This window comes from Peromyscus maniculatus, chromosome 9 (assembly GCF_049852395.1).
Source record: "Peromyscus maniculatus bairdii isolate BWxNUB_F1_BW_parent chromosome 9, HU_Pman_BW_mat_3.1, whole genome shotgun sequence".
Lineage (NCBI taxonomy): Eukaryota > Metazoa > Chordata > Mammalia > Rodentia > Cricetidae > Peromyscus > Peromyscus maniculatus.
In genome coordinates, this window is record NC_134860.1 from 34197814 (window position 1) to 34211952 (window position 14139).

The 14139-nt window shown below is 50.2% G+C and overlaps 1 long non-coding RNA gene across 1 annotated transcript in view; it reads left to right on the forward strand.

Moving 5' to 3' along the window:
* The first annotated feature begins 6245 nt into the window (after nt 1–6245).
* The window catches only part of LOC107403027 (uncharacterized), an 80725-nt gene continuing 72831 nt past the window's right edge, over nt 6246–14139 (forward strand). Inside the window, exons 1-2 of the long non-coding RNA XR_013042265.1 lie at nt 6246–6738; nt 9042–9165. This is a non-coding gene — a long non-coding RNA (uncharacterized LOC107403027). The remainder of the gene's footprint in view (nt 6739–9041; nt 9166–14139) is intronic.

A 14139-nucleotide genomic window follows, 5' to 3' on the forward strand; every position in this document is an offset into this window, starting at 1 on the left:
AAAGGACCAGAGGCTTTGGCCAGTAAGCAGTGGAGTTGGGCCACGAGCTCAGTTAGTGCAGACTCCAGTCCTGCCCTGTCTGTATGAAGGGGCTTTGTTCAGGTAGGTTTTTTGTTGTTTGTTTGTTTGACCAGCATTAGTGGAGGGATCCTGAGTGCCAGGGGTGTACCAGAACACGCATGGTCTCTTACAGTCCTCACAGCCCCTGTTACAGGTCTGCTTGTGGGGAGGCGGAGTGTCCCAAGGAATGTGACCTAAGTGGTGCAGTCTGACCAGACCTAGGACAGCAGCTTATCAGAGGCTGTCACTGCACAGAGGACAAAAAGGCCCAGGCAGATACGCGCAGTCTTTGCAAAGGATGAGCTGGCCTTCTATGCCTGTCTTCCTGTCCATGCTCAGCCTTGTCCTAGACATGGCCGGGATCTTCTATGCATTTAGAGGAGCTGGGAAGAGAGCCCAGGCCTCTACACTGCCGCAGAGCTGCAGAGGGTACCTTTAAGGATGCCAGCCTCAGGGGATCATAGAGGCCTCTCAGCCAACCCAGCCTCGCAACAGCCCTGTAAACCTGGGCTTATACACAATTAAAATTTTATTACATTATATTTCCTACATATAAAAGACTATTTGTGAGCTATGAACACATCAGAACGAAAGCTCATGGCCACTCTGCTTAAGAACTGGATTATTTGGGCACTGGGGAAGACCTGCCTCTTGGCCCCCTACTTCCCAGGAGGAACTAGTACCCTAAATGTGATCATTACTCCCTTCCTCTTTTAAACAAATCGTTTTAGTACATGTGTGCGGAACCACTGGCCTCACTGCACCTTTAAGACATGGCCTTAGATTCTTCAATCCCAGAGGATGTAACTTCTTTAAGGGACAGGAGGACCTCTGAGGAGCCACCTGTATTCTCATGCCCCCCCCTTTTTTTAGGGCCACATGGAACCTCATTTGCCCTCCTGCCTCAAATGCTCCAAAATGGACGCATGTTCCTGGTACAGCCAACAGGACAGGGCAGCATCTGGCAACTGGACATTCCTTGAGCAAGGTGTGCTACTGTTTGCTTGGGCAGTGTTCTCCATCTGTAGGACCCTTTCCTTTCCACCCAGGATACCTGGCTCCTTCTAGCTCCAGCCCCAGGGTTTCATGGCAGGGAAGCTTTCCTTGGGAGATCTGATCTCTGTATCCATCAGTATCTTTGGGCAGCCATCCATCTCACAGGGCAGAGATGTTAGGTAGCTAGTACCCAGATCCCAGAGGAGCTGAGCATTGGCTCCAAAGTAGACATTCCTAGAGTGACTCAGAGTAAGAGAGTACATGATAGCTCGTGGACATCCCTGGGTATAGGGACTTCATGGAGGAGGATTTCCTCCAAGGTTCTGTGGGCTAGTCTGGCCTGTGGACTGGGAGGGAAGTCTCAGGGAGGCTCTTAGGACTTGGGGCGCTCTACTATCCACTTGCTGGATGGATGGGTGAGTCAATATATATGCCTACATGGGGGTATGGTTGTTAAGAGTGTGAGTGCACATACATATGTGTGTAATCCCAAGTCCACATGTGTGTGGATCATGATGAGGGACTTTCTTCTCTTTGTGGATAAGCCTGTTTGATCTTTGAGCCTCACACAAGGCACATATATGGAGAACCTACCATGCACTAGACTACAGGGGCTGGCAGGGGCAGGGCAGTGGACCAGCAGCTGGCTCTTGAGGGGACTGAATAACTACTCACATGTCATCCTAGACTGCACACCAGCCCTAGCAGCCTCCAGCACCATAGCCTCAGCCTCTCAGATAGAGTCCCTAGCATCCAGAGGCCTGAGAGGGCACCTGCAGGTCAACAGTGGGGCCAGAACCATGAGATCAGCCACCAGTGGCCAGTGCTTGCTTCTCATGCTGAGTGATGTCAGTGCAGGGCCTGCCCGCCCCACAAGGAAGCTGACAGCAGGAAAGGTCCAGAAGCTTCCCTTTCTCTTTGCTTCCTGGACTGGAAGCTGTGATTTTCCCCAGTGACGTTTGCACAGGTGTCCTCTGGGAGGGCGCACAGCAGTGCCAACAGCAGAGACTGAAGACAGCCTAGAGCAGAGTGAGACTGGACAGGGTGGAAGAGCACCACCAAATGTCTGAAGCAGGAACCAGAGTGTTCACAAAAACACCCATGCACATACACATACACACGAACGTGTACGTGTGCCCACAGAGGACACAGGAACTAGGGACACACATGCAAAGCTTATTCCAGACCTTTCAGCCTGTCTCTTTACTCAGGCTGTCCCCAAAAGGGACCTTCAGCTGCAGTACCCACTGCAACTGAGTTTCAGGTTGTTGTGTTTGAGAGAGATGAACTTTGAGATAATCAGGGAGTCCTTTCTGGGTCCTTTTGGGCTTCCTTTTCTGGTGACATGGTGGCATGGGCTATTAGTGTGATTGTGGGGGCCGGCAGAGTCTTTTCTTACCTTCTATATGTCTTCCTCCCAAAGGCCTGAGTGGAAGCTCCCTCAGAGACTTAGCAGGCAGGGGCTCTGCCTGGGAACTCTGGCAGCCTAGCAGAACATAACTCCTCACTTCCATCCGTGGGGCCGTGGACAAGCTCCTTGCCCCCCTGAAACCTAGTTCCACACCTGTGCAGATAAGATGACTACTACCTGAGTAGTGCCTGGAGATAGTCACACCAGTCTAGGACACGACTGAGACACTCAGTTGACTCTTGCAAGCCCTGTGCCTGGTAGAAGTCACTGGGTTCAGGCTACCAACACCACAACATGTGCACTTGCCCTAGTGGTCCCAGAAAAGCCAGAATCCAGACTTGGCGTTGCCTTACCAGCTGGGAGTCTTGGACATGTCACTGGCTGGCCCCCTCTGGCTACAGCTGCCTCCATCTCAAAGGAGCTTATCAACTCAAGGGTTAGATGAGATAAGAGCCATCAGAAGGCTCTTGCAAGTAACAAGCCGGTGCCCCTCTGAGAAGTGACAGAGGACAGGATACCCAGTCTTTTGGCATCCAGATGGGCTGAGCTCTGTATGTCCCTGCAGAGGGACACTGAGTAGTTTGAGAACCCGCTTCGGAGCCCATCAGGCCCCTGGCTGCTGGTGACGGGAACGCTCCTTTGAGGGGAAGCTAGGTCCCTTTGAAACTGCCAGTCTACACTAAGGGACAAACGGCGTTCAAAGCGGCTCCTCTGGCCCTTAATTACCCTCTGTCACCCATGGGTGGAATTCCACTCAGTTAGCTGAAGGAAGGCACCCACGCCGCTGGCTGCCACATGCCGGTGAGGACTGGGCTTCCCTGCCGCCTCTGCCGCCGCTAGAGCCTCGGTGGCAGCCGGCTCGGTTTCTGATTTTAATGATTTCCTGAATTCATTCCATTTCCTACCTCGGGGAAAGGAGGAGAGGTGATCCTCTTGGAAATTCACATAATTGCTTTTATTTGATTTTTATTAAAATGCATTCAGGAATAATGTGATTGCCCCCGTTATTCCGTCGTTCATCAATCCTGCTCAGGGAATCTGGTGAAAAAAAGCAATGGGTGCAGGAGCCTCCAGGGCATGCGAGGTGTGATGAGGGCACCTCTCAGTGGCTTGGAGAGTCACAGTCCACCTCTGGCTCTTCCTTTACACACACACACACACACACACACACACACACACACACACACACACACACACGGCTCCTGCTGCATAACATATTCTACACATCCTCCAACCTCAGCCCACTCCTGCTCCCTCCCTGCCCACCTTGGAGACACAGGGACTCAGAGGTGAGGACCATGGTGGGAAACCTGCTGCCTTCCCTTGCCCATGCCCCCAGTTCTCTGCACTTTGGCCTGTTTCCAGCATAACCTTTAGCTTTGGGCTCTTAGCGTACGAGGTTAAGAAACCAGTGTCTTGCTGGGTGGTGGTAGCGCACACCTTTAATCCCAGCACTTGGGAGGCAGAGGCAGGAGGATCTCTGAGTTCAAGGCCAGCCTGGTCTACAAAATGAGTTTCAAGATAGCCAGAGCTGTTACACAGAAAAACCCTGTCTTGAAAAACTAAAGAAAAAAAGAAAGAAAGAAAGAAAGAAACCAGTATAACCAGTATTTCCCTCAGACCAAGTACAGTCCTTATCTACTTGGCATAGTTAGAATATGGGCAGATTGCTTTGCCTTTCCCAGCCTCTGTTCGCTGTTGAAACTAGTGGAATACAGCCCAGTGCTATGGTGCCCTCCTGTGATTCCAGCACTTGGAAGCCTGAGGCAGGAGGAGCTCCAGGTCAGTGCCTGCCACAAAGACCAGTTAATGGGACCATGAAGACTTGCCTTAGCATAGAGACAACACGGACTGAGCAGGTAGCAAGTGCCATGCTGTGAACTACCACGGATGCCCACCAGGGTGGATTGGTACCATGTGGCCTTGCCTCACAGGAGTGGATGGGTTCCATCCACCCACCCTTGGCTGTTTGCTAAAGGTAGTCTGCCCCTACTGGGGAGAAGCTGTGCAGAAAATCAGGGAGCACGAGGGTAGACACTCACTTTCAGAGCTCCTTTTGTGGGTCGGGGGTGGGGGGCTTATTTCTGCAAAAAGTCTGTCTTCACTTGAAAAAAGTGCAACAATATTTACCCTGCTTACTGAGTTTTCACTGTTTCTGTTGATCTTGGTGCAAGTCATTTGGCAATGGCCACAGCTAGGGAATGTAGAGAATGGAGGGAGTGGATTTTGAATTTATGTTACTGGGGTCTCTGGTGCTTACCACCCAGCTAAGCATTCAGATGTGGTATCCGGGCCTACTCTGCACCATTCCTGCCACTGGGATGCTGTTACTATTGTTCTCTGTGGGCCAGACTACACGCCTCCCAGATCCTTGAGAGCGCTCCCACTGAATCATGGGCTCCTGCCCCAGAGCCTGTGTGACCCTCTGACCATATGCTTTATGGTCCCAGGAGAGGTCCGCTGCTCTCTCCAATCAAGTTGTAGTCTGTCCAGGGGGAGGGGAGTCCTGTCCTTTCATGGAGAGGGTCAGGCAGTGGGCTGGGAAGGACCTCTAGAGTCTCAGTAAAAGAAATCTCAAGGCCAGAGTTTGAGAAAGCCACTGCCAGTCATAGCGGCCTCAGCCTGGGTTTGTCCTGGGATGGCGAGTGTTCAGTTCTTAGCTGGGCTGGTTTTGGCTTAAGCCACTGTGTTGGGAACTGCATTGCAAGGAACTGCCCCCCTGCTCAACTGCACCCCTTCAAGATTCTGATACTATTGATGGCCCATGTACACCTCCGGAGGATAGGGAACCCAGAGGGACAGGAACAGTCCCCAAGGCCATGAAAAGGTCAGCTGAGGAGCTGAACAAAGAACACTAGCCACCACAGTCTCTGGCTGGTCCCGTGCTGACTCCCATCTCTCCTCTCTGAGTGGCCCAGGCTAGGAGCAGGAGCAAACCCAGACCCTGTAGATGACAACACTGACTGAAATTGGGAGGCTTGTCCAGCCTCAGTTTCCCTTCAGTAACCTGGAGGCCAAGACCAGGCAGGGCAGGCACCCCAGAAACCAGTTCTGGGGCAGGGATTCTTTAGAGGCTGGGACCTGGGACTTGGATGTGCTGCTGGATGGGTAGCACCTGACCAGCAGTTACCCCAGAAGCCCAGAGGTCAGTGGGCTGAGTTGTCATTGTGCCTTTGGCCTCCAAGCCTTGCTCCTGCACCCCAGCCTTCTGGCTACACCCCAGCCTTGTTCAGCATGCGGCTTCTTTATCAGATCTCCGTTTCGTTTCTCTCTGTGGCAGCCTCAGCCTGGCCCCCGCCCCCACCCCATGGCCCTTTCCTCTCTGAAGTGATGTGCCTTTTCCTGCCACCCCCGTGTGCAGTGCGCAGGAGATGTTTGCTCCTCGTTGCTTTCAGAATGCTTCCTTTTGGTGGTGGGGGTGGCCTACTGACTGAGCTCCAGAGTCCTGCTGTGTGCTGGTGACCTGTAAGGGGCAGCTGAGCCGAATGGAATTTGGGGCGACTGTGGGCTGTATCCACCACCTCGAGGCCTCTGGTGCAGGTTCTGGAGTACTACAGTCAATTCATGCTCCTAAGGAAGCTTGTTGGTCAGAGGTTGCCAGTTGGTTCCTGCTGCAGGGAGCTGAGCCAGAAGGCAGCGGAAGGTCCAAGCTGCTGAACCTCTGGTCTAGTGCCTACCCAGAGTAGAGTGCTATGGTAACCTTCCCACCCTAACTCGCCCTTCTTTACCCGTGGTCCCCGCAGCACAGGGACCACAATAGAATCAAGCAGCAGCGCAGCTTCCCAAAGCTCCTGTGTCAAGCTCTCAGGCTCCAATGAACTTTAGGAGCTGAATTAGAATTTTACGTCCACCTTCTGGGTGGCCTTAAGCCAAGTGGCCCGGCCTCTCTGAGTATCACAAGGCCTAGCTAGTAAATGAGAAACATGGAAGAGACTCTAGCAGCCAGTAGACTTTGGAGCGAGAATGTAGGAGGCTAGGGGGCCTTGTGTGCTTGACAAGAGCCTGGGGAAGCTTTAGTGGTCAGCCAGGTAGGGGCAAGCAGCAGAGGTGAGATACAGGGAGCTCTGAAGGCCAGTGAGCATATGAGTCCTGTGAACTTGTTCCAGAAAGATCCTGGAGGCAGCGGGACGGAGGAGGATGGATGGCCACCGTTGGGATTTCAATTAGTAAAATTAAGTGACCCACCTCCTCACCAAGAGCAAGAATCATAGATGTTCTCTGCTGCCCACCTGGGACAGAATTCCCAGACTTTGGCCTCCTCCAGCAGACAGGTAAGAGATGGGAACTCTCCTTTCCTCCAGTCTGGGGCATCCCTGGCATTCCTGGAGAGTGTTGGCACAGCAGCCCCCTAGGACCTGAGCATCTGCTTTTCATCAACAACGTGTTTTGAGCCCCTTCCGCTCCCCCCCCCCCTCAGGCCTTATTCTCTGCAGCCCTTCTCCTGGAGCAGGACCTGGCAATGTGCTTCTAGACCCCCTTTTGTGGTGATATTGTGTTCCCCAAAATATTGTGCACCCTAATAAACTTACCTGGGGTCAGAGAACAGAACAGCCGCTAGATATAGAGGCCAGAAAATGGTGGCGCATACACCTTTAATCCCAGCATTCCAAAGGCAGAGATCCATCTGGATCTCTCTGAGTTCAAGGCCACACTGGAAACAGCCAGGCATGGTGATTCACTCCTTTAATTCCAGGAAGTGATGGCAGAAAGGTATATAAGGCGTGAGGACCAGGAGCTAGAGCTGGTTAAGCTTTTAGGCTTTTGAGCAGCAGTTCAGCTGAGATCCATTTGGGTGAAGATTCAGAGGCTTCCAGTCTGAGAAAACAGGATCAGCTGAGGAATTGGCGAGGTGAGGAAGCTGTGGCTTGTTCTGTTTCTCTGATCATTCAGCGTTTACCCCAATACATGGCTCTGGTTTGATTTTATTAATAAGGCCATTTAAGATTTTTGCTACACCCTTTTGCCGTCACACTGGGCTAGGACCTCAGGCAGGGTGGTTATCTCCAGTATTCTCACAGATAACGGACCTCCACGGCCTGGGTGGGGCTCTGGACATGACCCTCCCATTAGAGTTGCTAAGGAGGCAGAAATAAAACCACTATGTTCTCTGCTTTTCCATCTTGGTAGGAGGAGGTTATGTGACTGGGACTACCTTTTCTTCAGCAAGCTTTGAGGTTTTTAAAAATTATTGCATTTATGTATTTATTTAATTTTTATGGGAGGGGCAGCATGTGCCACTGCCCAGTGTGGAGGCCACAGAACAAGCAGCAGGAGTCCCTTCACAGTGTGCGTCCCAGGGATTGAACTCAGCTCACTAAGTTTGACAGCAAGCATCTTTACACACTGAACCAGCTCGCAGCCCACTCTGCAAGCTGCTTCTTCAGACAAAGGCGGCTTTGTTTTCCACAGTCACTGGGGCCACTGCACCCATTTCCCAGATAGACAAACCAGGGCCTAGGGCCTCCCTCTCTTCCTCTCTTCCTCCCTCCCTTTCTCCCATCTTCCCTTTCTTCCTTCTTTCCTTCCTTCTCCCTCCCTCCCTCCCTCCCTCCCTTCCTCCCTCCCTCCCTCCTTCCTTCCTTCCTTCCATCTTCCTCTCTTCCTCCTCTCTTCTTTTCCTTTCTTGGTGGAGCTTATGTAGCCCAGGTTGGCCTCAAACTCAAGCTCCTCCCCCTTCAGCCTCTTAAGTTCTGGGTTACAAGCCTGTGCCAGCACACCTCCAGGCTTTGTGTTTCTCTGCTTTGGGGTCTGAAGGCTGTAGCAGAACAGCCTCACACCTGCCAAGAACCAGAAACTACCTCCCTCCCCTTCATCACCAGGACGTGTCAAGTAAGAGGAGTGAGTCCCAGAGAGCTAGCTCCTGAGGGCTGGGAGTGGGAGAGGGCCACACAGGGCAGAAAACAGATGCCTGGCCCAGGCTTGCCATGTGATCTGGCCTTTCTCACGACTGTGAGGTGGGTCTGGGGCTTGGCTCTGACCTTGACCCACTGAAACAGGATGCCATAAGGTGCCAGGGGCCACACTATCACAGGCCGTCGGTACTCAGTGGTGGTTAGAACAGACTGGATGGCACAGACCCTGCCTATGCTTCCTGGGCCCCGGGAAGGGAGACAGAGGTGTGAGAGCTTAGTAGTGATGGAGCCAGGGTGGCCAGAGTTAAGTCTCTTGAAAGGAAACTCAAGAGTGTGGTATTTTATTTGATATCTTTTAGTTATTTTGAGACAGAGTCATACTAAATAACTCTGGAACTCGCTATGTAGACCAGGCTGGTCTCCCATTCACAGAGATCCTCCTGCCTCCGCTCCCGACTGCTGGGATTAAAGGCGTGCGCCACTCCACCAGGTTTGATGAGTACGGTATTTTAAGCAGGGAATGTGGCTGATTGGTGGTGAAGTGCTCGTCTAGAACCTGTGAGGCTCTCGGGCTCCCTAGCACCGTGGCAATAAATAATGTGGTATTTCACGTACCTGCAAGTTGTAGTCCAGCTCCATGGCCTAGCTGTAAGCCCTATGTGACAGATGGGAAAACTGAGGCCGAAAGTGGTCACTCAAAGATCTTTTTCTTACAACTACAGGATCAGGACCAGGACCACAGTTCTATGACGTTAAAGCTCCTGAGCTGCAAGACTCTCTGTGGGACAGACAGACAACTGAGACTCAACCAGTCTTGTCCATGTTGTGAGCCATGGTGGGTGTCAGGTAGGGAGAATGAGATACCTCTGACCTTCACCTACCGTCTCCGTGTTCTTGGGCTGTCCCGGGGCCTGTCACTGAGGTGTCCTGAGTGCCTTGGTTTCCTCCCATATGAAATGAGAAGCCCAATGTTTGCTGGTTCTGACGCTTAAGGAAACTGATGCTTACTGGATAGATCTAGGGGTCAGCCCCGGGCTAAATGCTTGGGGGAAGCATTTTTTCCTATGGATCCCTTATCCCAGAGTTGAGATTTGACTCAGAGCCAAGTGTAAAGTAAAGTGTTTTCTACTTTGGCCCTTGATTCAATTTCTCTTTGTGGCTCTCTGGTCTGAAAGTCTAGGGGTGCAGTTATAGTGGCTCCCTGGAGGAGTTACCTAAGAGAACAGGTGGAATCCCTGGCCTGCAGAAGGAGGGGTCAAGGTCGTGCTGTGCATGTACCTGATCTGTCTGGGTTCCCCGGTCCCGGCAGCAAGCGCTGGAGCTCAGCTCAGCCAAGCCCAGACGTCATTTGGGGTTGCCTGGTGCCCTAGGCCTCCTTCCACATCCTGGATCCGTCTCACCCCGTATGGTTCCCTGCCAGTCTGCTTCATGATCTTACATCCTGAACAAGCTGCTGACCTCTGCACCCGGCATGTCCTGCCTGCTTGTTCTTTTCTACCTCTGCAGGGCCAGCACACCCGTCTCCTCTGCTGGATTTCCCAGGTCACTGGCTATTATCCCCTCCCTGTAGCTGACCCTGGCATGACCCTTCCAGGGTCATGCCCCCACAGAGCCCTGTGCCTACTCTTTTGACCTTGTATTTCCAGTGACTTTTTTTCCCAAGACCACCATAGGAGTAGGGCCATAGCCAGACTTTGGACCCACAGAGAAAGATCCCACCTGCTTGCTTGCCCCCCCCCCAAGTGATGCAATTTCACTTGAGAGTAGGTACGTAAATGTCTTGTTAGAACGGGGGACAAGGAGACTGGTCTCAGGCAGGTGGCTCTGTTGTAAGGCATGGAGCTCTCGGGGGCTTGGGAACTGCTTGTTCCCTTGGGAAGTACTCAGAGGCCCTCCTGCCTGCTGTCTAGATAGGAACTTAACTGTCCAGTCTGACCCACCTGGAGGCTCCAACTCTATCAGTCCCCTCCCCCGCCTCAAGGTAGTGTGTGTGTGTTGGAAGGAGGAGGATTCTGCTTCCATTTATGTCTGGGGAGCAGCCCTCATGCTTCAGATAAGCCCCAAGCAGGGTCACATGGAAACTGGGATTGGGGATTGGGGCAGTCTGCTTCATCATCAGCCCTAGCACCAACCAGGCCAAAGCTTGTTCATCTCCTCAGGTTAGGTAAGATTGGGCACATTCAGGATCACGTGGCCCTAGACCACTGGCTGCCTCTAACCTGACCTCCTCACCCTTGGGTGTCACCCTTTGGGAGGGCCGGAGACACAGGGAGGGCCTTCCTTCCCAATCTACTTCTAGTGTCTGGAGAGGGACTTTTGGAGGCCCTGGTATGATGTGGAGACAGGAAACGGGAACACTCTCTGGGCTTTCCTGAGCTGGGATGCAGGGTTCCTGTCCTGGCTGATTGCTGTGTGATCCTGGTTATTGTCACTGGGCTTCGGTTTTCTTTGCTAAAATGCATCCGTTGTACAAAGTCTATGAAAAACTAACATTTCTAAAGCCAGGTATGGGGCCTACCTGTCACCCCAGCACTTGGAGGGTTGAGGCAGGAACATCAAAAATTCAAGGCCAAGACAGGCATGGCAGCGCATGCCCTTAATCTTCACACTCAGGAGGCAGAGGCAGGTGGATTTCTGTGTGTTTGAGGCCAGCCTGGTCTACAAAGCACGTTCCAGCATGGTTTGGACTACATAGAGAGACCCTGTCTCAAAAAAAAAAAAAAAAAAAAAAAGGCATTTCCTGATTGTCAGCTCATTTACTCTCTGCCAACCTGGTGGGGAAGGCTTGTTTAAAAGAACTGGCAGCACTGAAAGGCTAAACAATGAGGCTAAATAACCCTTTTCAGGTCTCACAGCCAACACGTGAAGACAGGGGTTACACAGCCCAACTTTCTGACTGACTGAATGCAGATGCACAGGGATGGGGGGAGGCTTAACAGAAGCGTAACCATGGCAACCACAGGGCTTGTTTGTAGCTTGCCAAGGAACTTTCCAGTACTACCTCATCGACTCCCTATGGTAAGCCCCCCAGGACATCCACTTTACAAGGAGTAAACTGAGGCACATTGTGGAACTTGGACAACATCACCCAGTTCTTACTCACAGGTGGACTCTAGGAAGTCTGACTTGAGGATTTACAAGGACATGGTAAACAAATCTCCCAGTGTGTAGGATATGGAACATAGTGGGTACTCAATAAATAATCCCTGAGATGCATAGAAAGAAAAAAACTCACAAAGGAATTAACCTCTGGGCCTGGGGACTCAGCTTTGTCTCTATGGCTGCCTCTGGTAAGGCCAGATGATGATGATGTTAATATCTTCTTCTCTGCCTTACAGTATCAAGGCAAAGTCTCTCACTTGAACCCAGAGCTCATGATTTAGCTAATTTAGCTAGTCAGCTTGCCCCAATGAGCATATCTCTGCCTCTGCCTTCTGCATGCTGAGGGTACAGGTGGGCTGCCATTCCCACTCAGCCTCTGTGTGGGTGTTAGGCATCGGAACTCTGGTCCTCTTGCTTGCAGAGCCCCCTTTGACTCCCCCATTTCACTGTTGACTAGTATTCCAGTCAGTGGGCATAGTACAGCCCGCCCCCCATTCCCCAGTCAATATATGCATGACTTGTTTTTACTCTGGGGATTTTTTTTTAACAAAACACATGTGAGCACCAACACATAATTGGGCCTACTGTAGATGAGTGTGTTTTCATTTCTCTTGGATCAATACCTAGAAGTGGATTTCTTGGGTGAAGGGTAAGCATATGTTTCACTTTGTAAGAAATTGGTGGGATATGGAGATATTGCCCTGTTGTTCAACCCCTAGTACAACATAAACTGGCCAGGGCAGCACTCAGGAGGTGGAAGCAGGAGGATCAGAAATTAAGGGTCATTCTCAGCTACCTGGCAAGTTTTAGATCAGTCTGAGCTATCTATGAAAAGGGGCAAAAAGGAGAAACAGGCAAATTCTATTTCATGTATTCACACCATGTCAGCTACCAACAATATATAAGGATATCATTTACCCCATATCCCTTATTGATATTACCTGTCACTCCTCTGAGCTATTTTGGTCAGTACATGATGGTAACTTTTTGCCATTGCAGTTTTCAATTCCGTAATGCATAATGATGCTGAGGAGATTGGACATTTGTCATGTGCATGCACCTTCTTTGACGAAGTATCCATTTGAATCTTAGGCCCACTTTGATTGGGTCACTGGTTTTGTCGTTACCAAGTTGAAAGAGTCTTCATGTAAATTCCTGTTACAGGATCTTTGTCAGATTGACGCACCACAGGTATTTCCCCGTACCTGGGGTATAGCTGGTCACTCTCCTAACAGAATCCTCCGAGGAGCAAAGCCTGTACAGTTAGTGCTTTCCACATCATATTTAAGAAAACCTCCCAAATTTTCTTCTAGATGGTTTATGATTTTAGCTCTTGAGGTTGAGCTGTATGCAGATTGATTTTGACTCTGTGAAGCAGAGTCAAGGCTCACACAAACAGCCATGTGTCTTGCTTACTGTGTCTGGAGCTGTTTGGCTGTGGCTCTTGCTTTGTTCCTAGCATACCTTCTGTTTCTGGGAGGGTTTGTATTGTTTGTTTTTCAAGACAGGGTTTCTCTGTGTAGCGTTGGCTGTCCTGGAACTCACTCTGTAGACCAGGCTGGCCTTGAACTCACAGAGATCCACCTACCTCTGCCTCCCAAGTGCTGGGATTAAAGGTGTGCGCCACCACTGCCTGACTTTGGGGGTTTTGTTGTTGTTTTTGTTTTCTTTTTTTTTTTTTTTGTCCTTTGTGACTTTAAATTATTATGATTCCTTTTCTCGTCTTTCTTTTTTTCTTCCCTCCCTCCCTCCCTCCCTCCCTCCCTCCCTCCCTTCCTCCCTCCTTTCTTTCTTTTTTTTCTTTTTCTTTTTTTTTGAGACAGGGAATCTCTTATACTTTCTTTAAAGATAGTTGACCTAGAGTCCCTTTTCTTCTCCTTATGGTACGGATTACTCTCCAATGCCATACTCCTGGGCTCCTAGGAAGGCCAGCGCCTACCTATCAGGCATGCAGTATACATTTGTAACTATTATGACACTGTTTTCAAATAATGTTACATTGTTACATTAGCTATAAGTATCCTGTAGTAACAAAGTATTCCTGGCTTTCCTATTATCTCTCCTGTAAGGTCTTCATTTCAGCTCACAAATAGGATCATTGAATACATTGTTGCTATTATTGTGAACAAATTGTTGTAGCAATGGTGAAGAAGAAAAGTTTTTTTTTTTTTTAATTTTAGTTTTGTTTGTATTTTTTATTTTTTCCAGACAGGGTTTCTCTGTGTACTGTGGCTGTCCTGGAACTCACGCTTTAGACCATGCTTTTGCTTGAAGAATATTTTCTTCTGATTACTGATATAAGATCTTCCAAACAGGTTTTTATGTATAGAATAGGGTTTCACATTAAAACTTGTTCCTTGCTCCCTCTCTCTCCCATCCCTCCTTTCTTTCTTTCTTTAACATTTTTCCCTTTTATTAAGAATAGGTTCTTCTCAGCCAGGCAGTGGTGGCGCATGCCTTTAATCCCAGCACTTGGAGGCAGAGGCAGGCGAATCTCTGTGAGTTCGAGGTCAGCCTGGTCTACAGGGCAAGATCCAGGAAAGGCACAAAGCTACACAGAGAAACCCTGTCTCGAAAAACCAAAAAAAAAAAAAAAAAAAAAAAAAAAGAAAAAAGAAAAAAAGAATAGATTCTTCTCTCATAAAATATATCCCGATTACAGTGTCTGCTCTCTATACTCTTCCCAGTTCTTCCCCACCTCCTCTCCACTCTGGATTC